This window comes from Salvelinus alpinus, chromosome 16 (assembly GCF_045679555.1).
Source record: "Salvelinus alpinus chromosome 16, SLU_Salpinus.1, whole genome shotgun sequence".
Lineage (NCBI taxonomy): Eukaryota > Metazoa > Chordata > Actinopteri > Salmoniformes > Salmonidae > Salvelinus > Salvelinus alpinus.
In genome coordinates this window covers 45293690-45304408 of record NC_092101.1, presented here as the reverse complement: position 1 = coordinate 45304408, position 10719 = coordinate 45293690, and positions in this window count along the sequence as shown.

Here is a 10719-nt window from a genome sequence, read left to right as displayed (position 1 = left end):
CCTAATTTTTGGTTGAATAGAACCTAATTTCTTTTGCCTTAGAAAGATAAAGATATTGCTAAGCAGCAGAAGGACCTCAGTGTCTGCCAGGATAACTAACTACTACAGTATTTCAGCACAGCTGAAGAGAAAACAACATACAGTTACAGGCCCAGGCCACTAGAGGGCCTGGTCACGCCTTAAAGGGAAATTTCACTCTGGCTCTGCTACAGCATATTGTAGGTACTATATGGTCTGAAAGATACTCTGTGGTCTTCAGGCTACATCCAACAACCTGCAACCCCAAGCTCGTTCGATATGACCACCTGTAACCCCAAGCTCGTTCTATATGACCACCTGCAACCCCAAGCTCATTCTATATGACCACCTGCAACCCCAAGCTCGTTCTATATGACCACCTGTAACCCCAAGCTCGTTCTATATGACCACCTGCAACCCCAAGCTCATTCTATATGACCACCTGCAACCCCAAGCTCGTTCTATATGACCACCTGTAACCCCAAGCTCGTTCGATATGACCACCTGCAACCCCAAGCTCGTTCGATATGACCACCTGCAACCCCAAGCTCGTTCTATATGACCACCTGCAACCCCAAGCTCGTTCTATATGACCACCTGCAACCCCAAGCTCGTTCGATATGACCACCTGCAACCCCAAGCTCATTCGATATGACCACCTGCAACCCCAAGCTCGTTCTATATGACCACCTGTAACCCCAAGCTCATTCTATATGACCACCTGCAACCCCAAGCTCGTTCGATATGACCACCTGCAACCCCAAGCTCATTCGATATGACCACCTGCAACCCCAAGCTCGTTCTATATGACCACCTGTAACCCCAAGCTCATTCTATATGACCACCTGTAACCCCAAGCTCGTTCGATATGACCACCTGCAACCCCAAGCTCGTTCTATATGACCACCTGTAACCCCAAGCTCGTTCTATATGACCACCTGCAACCCCAAGCTCGTTCTATATGACCACCTGCAACCCCAAGCTCGTTCGATATGACCACCTGCAACCCCAAGCTCGTTTGATATGACCACCTGCAACCCCAAGCTCGTTCTATATGACCACCTGCAACCCCAAGCTCGTTCGATATGACCACCTGCAACCCCAAGCTCGTTCGATATGACCACCTGCAACCCCAAGCTCGTTCTATATGACCACCTGTAACCCCAAGCTCGTTCGATATGACCACCTGCAACCCCAAGCTCGTTCGATATGACCACCTGCAACCCCAAGCTCGTTCTATATGACCACCTGCAACTCCAAGCTCGTTCGATATGACCACCTGCAACCCCAAGCTCGTTCTATATGACCACCTGTAACCCCAAGCTCGTTCGATATGACCACCTGCAACCCCAAGCTCGTTCTATATGACCACCTGCAACCCCACGCTCGTTCTATATGACCACCTGCAACCCCAAGCTCGTTTGATATGACCACCTGCAACCCCAAGCTCGTTCGATATGACCACCTGCAACCCCAAGCTCGTTCTATATGACCACCTGTAACCCCAAGCTTGTTCTATATGACCACCTGCAACCCCAAGCTCGTTTGATATGACCACCTGCAACCCCAAGCTCGTTCTATATGACCACCTGCAACCCCAAGCTCGTTCTATATGACCACCTGCAACCCCAAGCTCGTTCTATATGACCACCTGTAACCCCAAGCTCATTCGATATGACCACCTGCAACCCCAAGCTCGTTCGATATGACCACCTGCAACCCCAAGCTCGTTCGATATGACCACCTGCAACCCCAAGCTCGTTCGATATGACCACCTGCAACCCCAAGCTCATTCGATATGACCACCTGCAACCCCAAGCTCATTCGATATGACCACCTGCAACCCCAAGCTCGTTCTATATGACCACCTGTAACCCCAAGCTCATTCGATATGACCACCTGCAACCCCAAGCTCGTTCGATATGACCACCTGCAACCCCAAGCTCGTTCGATATGACCACCTGTAACCCCAAGCTCATTCGATATGACCACCTGCAACCCCAAGCTCGTTCTATATGACCACCTGCAACCCCAAGCTCGTTCTATATGACCACCTGCAACCCCAAGCTCGTTCGATATGACCACCTGCAACCCCAAGCTCGTTCGATATGACCACCTGCAACCCCAAGCTCGTTTGATATGACCACCTGTAACCCCAAGCTCGTTTGATATTTAACAAACATCAAAATGATCCAAACAACAAGCTGGAACGAGCTTGGGGTTACAGGTGGTTGGATGTATCCTGAGGACCACAGAGTACCTTCCGGACCATGTCATCAAACAAGTCTCACCCCTTTCTCTTTTTACCTGTTCTCTTTGTAAAACTCAGGTCATCTGGAGTCCTTCCACAGTGCACTGCTGAAAAATACCCTAAAGAGGCAGCATTTTGTGTTCACCAGCATGAGGGAAGGGGCACACCTTGCGGTTATGGTGCACAACAAGATTGTGGGACAAAAGAGAGCGAGGGACACTGAAAAAAAACACAAAAACCCCAGTAATGACACAACCACCTCATTCTTCTCTCTGCAGATTCTCAAAACACAATACAAAAACATGTCTCCAAAAAATCCATGCCAAGAGCTTCTATTGGCAAGAATGATCTGTCAAAGTCAATGGACAGGGTGAGGTTTACATATACGTCTTTGAGATGACAAAGAGGTTTTGTGTTATTGTGTATGAGAACGATTTGAAAGGTGCCATACACAACATTTCATACTGTATAAGAACTGCCCTCCTGAGACTTTTCACAGCCCCCCAGCCCATGCACTTAGTTGACTGATCTTTCCTCTCAAAATAAGCTCCTAATGTCCCTCATTGTCCCTAAAAAATGCACTAGTGTGTCTCTAAACACTTATGTCCCAATCGGTTGACACCTTTACCAACAATGGCATGTTGCCCTACATCCCTTCCATACATTTTTAAAATGGTAACACCACAACCATGTCTTTTCAAGAGTACAATTCTTCTGCAAGAGGCCCAAACAGTTGGTGCTTAAGGTCTATGAGCCCGACACCACTTCTGTCGTGACTGAGCCTGGTTAATATGACCTGATGACTCCTCCAGTCTCCCAGCAGAACTCTGGAAACACTGAAACAAGGAAGAAGAAGTGGAAGAAGGACAGGAAGAGGCCCCAGCCACAAGCAGCTAGAGAGCAGCAAGGCCCAGTCAAAGGCAGGGAGGAAGTGGTGGGTGTGGCTAGACTGTATGCAGATGTTCCTCTGCCAGAGGCTCATCTTATACGGCAACACCACCGTTGAACTCAAGCCCTGGATTAAAGCTACTGGAGCTGCCTGATGGCCATGAAGCAGATGTCACCATGGACTGTCATCACGTACTGTATGAAGGAACCAATGTGTTACCTAATATTGTTTAGACATGTGTAAAGGATACAATGTGTTACTCAGCAAACTGGATGTAGTCTATCACAGTGCCATCCGTTTTGTCACCAAAGCCCAGTATACTACCCACCACTGCGACCTGTATGCTCTCGATGGCTGGCCCTCACTACGTACTCATTGCCAAACCCACTGGCACCAGGTAATCTATAAGTCTTTGCTAGGTAAAGCCCCGCCTTATCTCAGCTCACTGTTCACCATAGCTACACCCACCAGTAGCACGCGCTCCAGCAGGTATATTTCACTGGTCATCCCCAAAGTCAACACTTCCTTTGGCCGCCTTTCCTTCCCGTTCTCTGCTGCCAATGACTGGAACCAATTGCAATAATCACTGAAGCTGGAGTCGTATATCTCCCTCTCTAACTTTAAGCATCAGCTGTCAGAGCAGCTTTTTTGGGGGGGGGGGGGATTATGGAGGGATTATGTAAGGTCCTGTGGAGGGAAGTAGGAGGGAGGATGCATGTGTATTAGTGGAATCTCTGTTGGTTTGTGTCTTTTTGTCCTGTCAAACCCCCCAAAAAGGTACAAAATGTAAAACTAAACTATATTATACTATACTTGTTCTTCCACTAGTGTTGCAATTATTGTTTTAGCTAAATAATATACATACATATCTACAATATTCTAATATACATACTGTAGGTTTAGAGCTAGCCTCATCTACCAGTGAGGTTAAGGCTTGTGTCTGAGGATAGTTTAGAGCTAGCCTCATCTACCAGTGAGGTTAAGGCTTGTGGCTGTGGATAGTTTAGAGCTAGCCTCATCTACCAGTGAGGTTAAGGCTTGTAGCTGAGGATAGTTTAGAGCTAGCCTCATCTACCAGTGAGGTTAAGGCTTGTGGCTGAGGATAGTTTAGAGCTAGCCTCATCTACCAGTGAGGTTAAGGCTTGTGGCTGTGGATAGTTTAGAGCTAGCCTCATCTACCAGTGAGGTTAAGGCTTGTGACTGAGGATAGTTTAGAGCTAGCCTCATCTACCAGTGAGGTTAAAGCTTGTGACTGAGGATAGTTTAGAGCTAGCCTCATCTACCAGTGAGGTTAAGGCTTGTGACTGAGGATAGTTTAGAGCTAGCCTCATCTACCAGTGAGGTTAAGGCTTGTGGCTGAGGATAGTTTAGAGCTAGACTCATCTACCAGTGAGGTTAAGGCTTGTGGCTGAGGATAGTTTAGAGCTAAAAAGACATTGAGGGCTACAGTTAGTTTGAATGCTGATAGGCTCCATTAAAACATTTGTATGGTCATTATTGAATCACAAGAGATGTTGAACAACAAATACTGTACTTACACAACCCTTACATAAGTCTGGTTAACTGTCTATGGACATGGCCTTCAGAATGTTTGTTCCAGGAAGGCAAAATCACTGTTTCCCATAAAGCCATGTTTTCCAGGGGCGAAATGGGAAGGCCAAAATCAATTTCTACACCTCGGGAGCATGCCAGGGTTTAGCCCATATTACCTTACCAACTAAACAAAACATTAAACGTTTTCTTGCATTTGAGAATTTAAAGTCAATATTCCTGCCTTAATGTTCAAGATTCACTCAATGACGATGAGGTAGTTGAAATGCAGGGCAAAGAACACCACAGGAATATTTTTGATAGATATTGTCTGGCTGCTTCAATATTGTAAAACATACCTGATGATAATATTCCTAGATAACAATGAACTAAAGAGTAGATGAGTAGATATGAACCAGAGGCACTTTATTTAATGTTGGACAATCATGAAACCAGGAATCTGTAAATAATTTGAGCAAACTATTGACAGGGGTTATTCATTTACATGTTCGTCCAACAAGACAGTAGCCATCACTTTCCGTAAGCTGAGATCAATATGGGCAAAGAGGCAAAGTCATGACCCCATGTATACACTGCTGATGAAAACCAACACTACCTGGCTAAGTCTACTATGACCAGCACACTTAACAGAGATATGACCCCATGTATACACTGCTGATGAAAACCAACACTACCTGGCTAAGTCTACTATGACCAGTACACTTAACAGTGATATGACCCCATGTATACACTGCTGATGAAAACCAACACTACCTGGCTAAGTCTACTATGACCAGTACACTTAACAGTGACATGATCCCATGTATACACTGCTGATGAAAACCAACACTACCTGGCTAAGTCTACTATGACCAGTACACTTAACAGTGACATGATCCCATGTATACACTGCTGATGAAAACCAACACTACATGGGCTAAGTCTACTATGACCAGTACACTTAACAGTGATATGACCCCATGTATACACTGCTGATGAAAACCAACACTACCTGGGCTAAGTCTACTATGACCAGCACACTTAACAGTGATATGACCCCATGTATACACTGCTGATGAAAACCAACACTACCTGGGCTAAGTCTACTATGACCAGCACACTTAACAGTGATATGACCCCATGTATACACTGCTGATGAAAACCAACACTACCTGGCTAAGTCTACTATGACCAGTACACTTAACAGTGATATGACCCCATGTATACACTGCTGATGAAAACCAACACTACCTGGGCTAAGTCTACTATGACCAGTACACTTAACAGTGACATGATCCCCATGTGGTAAATAGAGTGTCTTTTTATTTTCCGTCCAATATGCTCATTGGATGTTCTGTGTGTTCATCAGCTGTTCATCCCAAACTGGATAAGGTTACAAGGGCCCAGAGTTCTGAAACAAGAAGATGGTACAGGAATCAGTGTGTGAAAATGTCCTGAAGATCAGGTGGCATTGCAGTTGGGCTCCGTTCCAATTTTCTCCCTCACTCCAATCCCTAGGCCCTTATTACCTCCCCTGGCTAGTCAGAGATAACAGGGGGGCTTTGAAAGGGAATTGATCCCAACAATCCACCATGATCTGTGAATGGGAGTGAGCATGGGAATAGGATAGGGATGTGAGCGTGTGATTGGATATGAATCAGGTAAACGTTGTTTCAGAGATATAACTAATTCAGGCATGTCATCTCTCCAACCCAGATCCCGTTACGACACGTCTTGTAGGATGAAAGGCTATTAAGGGTGTAGTAAGACTGGCAGTCATAATGAACTGATTCTCTGTTTCTGTAACATTCTCTGGTACGGCCCATCGTGTCTCTGTTAATGAGATGTGGAGGTGGTCCACAGAAATCCTTGGGCTCTAGGAAGACATGAGTGAGGTCATAGAAGTACTAGTGATGAGATGTACCCAGCTGCTTTCATTAACCAGCAAGAATAGCAAACTGTCCAGAAATCTTCCCTACCCTTTCTGAAATGCTTTATTTTGCTTAATGTTGTGTGTGAGTTGTAGATAATTGTAAATCTACTTCAAACAATAAATAACTTGGTTGTGTTGCATTATTTTCCCAATGTGTTAAATCAATACAAATACAATTTACCATCACAAAGTGGAAAGGAGTGACTCCACTGTCCATTGGTTGAGCAGATGACCTCTGATTCCCCCTTCAGAACGTGTCTAGGGTTGCTGCACTCAAACTGTAGCCTGTGTCCATACTTCATGGTGCTGTTGTTTTGGAGAACTCCTAACACATTCACATTATTATTATTATATATTTTTTTTTTAAATTTTAGCCCTTTTTTCCCCACCAATTTCGTGGTATCCAATTGTTAGTAGTTACTATCTTGTCTCATCGCTACAACTCCCGTACGGGCTCGGGAGAGACGAAGGTCGAAAGCCATGCGTCCTCCGAAACACAACCCAACCTAGCCGCACTGCTTCTTAACACAACGCACATCCAACCAGGAAGCCAGCAGCAATGTGCAAGTAGAGATACTGGAGTGCAAAGGAGAAACAAATAAAAAAATGAATAACAATATGGGGATGAGGTAGTTGGATAGGCTATTTACAGATGGGCTATGTGCAGTGATATGTGAGCTGCTCTAAAAGCTGATGCTTAAAGTTAGTGAGGGAGATATGAGTCTCCAGCTTTAGTGATTTTTGCAATTCGTTCCAGTCATTGGCAGCAGAGAACTGGAAGGAAATGTGGCCAAAGGCGGAATATGCTTTGGGGGAGGACCAGTGAAAGATACCTGCTGGAGCGCGTGCCACGGGTGGGTGCTGCTATGGTTACTAGTGAACTGAGATAAGGCGGGGCTTTACCTAGAAAATACTTATAGATGAAGCCACTGGAGCCAGTGGGTTTGGCGACGAATATGAAGAGAGGGCCAGCCAACGAGAGCGTACAGGTCACAGTGGTGGGTAGTATATGGGGCTTTGGTGACAAAATGGATGGCACTGTGATAGACTGCATCCAATTTGCTGAGTAGAGTGTTGGAGGCTATTTTATAAATGACATCTCCAAAGTCAAGGATTGGTAGGATAGTCAGTTTTACGAGGGTATGTTTGGCAGCATGAGTGAAGGAGGCTTTGATGCAAAATAGGAAGCCGATTCTAGATTTAATTTTGGATTGGAGATGCTTAATGTGAGTCTGGAAGGAGAGTTTACAGTCTAACCAGACACCTATTTGTAATTGTCCACATATTCTAAGTCAGAACTGTCCAGAGCAGTGATGCTGGACAGGCGTGCAGTTGCGGGCAGCGATCGGTTGAAGAGCATGTATTTAGTTTTACTTGCATTTAAGAGCAGTTGGAGGCCATGGAAGTAGTGGTGTATGGCGGTTTGTTAACACAGTGTCCAAAGAAGGGGCAGAAGTATACAAAATGGTGTCGTCTGCGTAGATTTGGATCAGAGATTCACCAGCAGCAAGAGCGACATCATTGATGAATACAGAGAAAAGGCCAGAGAATTGAACCCTGTGGCACCCCCATTGAGACTGCCAGAGGTCCGGACAACAGGCCCTCCAATTTGACACACTGAACTCTGTCTGAGAAGTAGTTGGTGAACCAGGCGAGTCAGTCATTTGAGAAACCAAGGCTATTGAGTCTTCAGATAAGAATGTGGTGATTGACAGAGTCGAAAGCCTTGGCCAGGTCGATGAATACGGCTGCACAGTATTGTCTTTTATCGATGGCGGTTATGATATCGTTTAGGAACTTGAGCGTGGCTGAGGTGCACCCATGACCAGCTCGGAAACCAGATTGCATAGCGGAGAAGGTACGGTGGGATTCGAAATGTTCGGAGATCTGTTTGTTAACTTGGCTTTCGAAGACCTTAGAAAGGCAGGCTAGGATAGATACAGGTCTTTAACAGTTTGGGTCTAGAGTGTCTCCCCCTTTGAAGAGGGGGATGACTGCGGCGCCTTACCAATCTTTGGGGATCTCAGATGATACGAAAGAGAGGCTGAACAGGCCAGTAATAGGGGTTACAACAATTGCGGCAGATAATTTTAGAAAGAGAGGGTCCAGATTGTCTAGCTCCGCTGATTTGTAGGGGTCCAGATTTTGCAGCTCTTTCAGAACATCAGCTATCTGGATTTGGGTGAAGGAGAAATGGGGGAGGCTTGGGCAAGTTGCTGTTGGCGGTGCAGGGCTCTTGACCGGGGTAGGGGTAGCCAGGTGGAAAGCATGGCCAGCCGTAGAACAATGCTTATTGAAATTCTCAATTATCCTGGATTTATCGGTGGTGATAGTGTTTCCTAGCCTCAGTGCAGTGGGCAGCTGGGAGGAGGTGCTCTTATTCTCCATGGACTTTAGAGTGTCCCAGAACTTTTTGGAGTTAGTGCTACAGGATGCAAATTTATGTTTGAAAAAGCTAGCCTTTGCTTTCCTAAATGCCTGTGTATATTGGTTCCTAACTTCCCTGAAAAGTTACATATCGCGGGGGCTATTCGATGCTAATGCTGTACGGCACAGGATGTTTTTGTGCTGGTCAAGGGCAGTCAGGTCTGGAGTGAACCAAGGGCTATATCTGTTCCTGGTTCTACATTTTTTGAATCTTTTGAAATTCCTCAACATACTCAAAAAGTTCTACAGCTGCACCATCGAGAGCCTCCTGACTGGTTGTATCACTGCCTGGTATGGCAACTGCTTGGCCTCCGACCGCAAGGCACGACAGAGGGTAGTGCAAACGGCCCAGTACATCACTGGGGCCAAGCTTCCTGCCATCCAGGACCTCTACACCAGGCGGTGTCAGAGGAAGGCCCTGACAATTGGCAAAGCCTCCAGCCACCCTAGTCATAGACAGCTCTCTCTGCTACCATGCGGCAAATGATACCGGAGCGCCAAGTCTAGGTCCAAGAGGCTTCTGAACAGCTTCTACCCCCAAGCCATAAGACTCCTGAATATCTAGTTAAATGGCTACCCAGACTATTCACATTGCCCCCCCCCCCCTCTCCACACCACTGCCACTCTCTGTTGTCATCTATGCATAGTCACTTTAATTAAACTAAGTAAGACCTGGATGGACCACTCCCTGTGTTTTGGTTAGCGCGCCAGGAGGTTGTAAAAGGTTAGGTAAGTAGTGGGTAGGACTCAAACTTTTACTTTCTTTGCTTTGGTTCCGTCCAGCCCCTTTTACCCACATTACCATGTTATGGAAATAAATTCCCTGTAAACGGATATAGTCTCTGTCATCCTTACCCGCACCTACAATCACATACCTCTTTCACTCCACGGGGACTTGAGTTGTAGCAGGGTGTTGCGTTCCCTCCAAGAGGTGTACGTAACACATGTCAGTTAAGAACAAATTCTTATTTACAATGATGGCCTACACCGGGCAAACCCGGAAGACGCTGGGCCAATTGTGCGCCGCCCTATGTGACTCCCTGTCACTGCCTGTTGTGATACAGCCTTGAATTGAACCTGGGTGCCGCCTCATGCGCTGAGATGCAGTGCCTTAGACCGCTGCACCACTCGGGAACCCCTCATGCAAGGGTTTGTCCAATATTAGCCTATCAACTAAACAAAACATTCATAACATTATATTAAATGTTTGCTTGCATATAATTGAAGGTCAATATTTCTGCCTTAATGTTCAGGAATACATGGCAAGGAACACCACAGGGACATTTTAATAGATATGGTCTGGCGGTTTCAGTATCGTGTAAAATACTTGATGAAATTCCCAGATGAACTAAAGAGTAAATGAAACATATTCATGTTGTGCAATCAATTATATATGGATGTGTTTGTCCAAGACAGTTTCCAGTAATCACATTCAGTAAGCTGAGATCGCCAGAGGAAAGAAGTAAAACAAAAAAACAGGACCAACAGACATTACTTATACTGTCCTGAGACCCTGAAGAAGATCTACTCTAGTAGCTATAGGTGGATGATAAGAGACAACTGATTTACAAGAACAATCAATGACAGGTGATACTGACCTGAGAAATAGTTTGTCAGCTTTAATGTGTATTTGTTAGGTTAACATCTGTAAATCATCTTATTCTGCTTTGT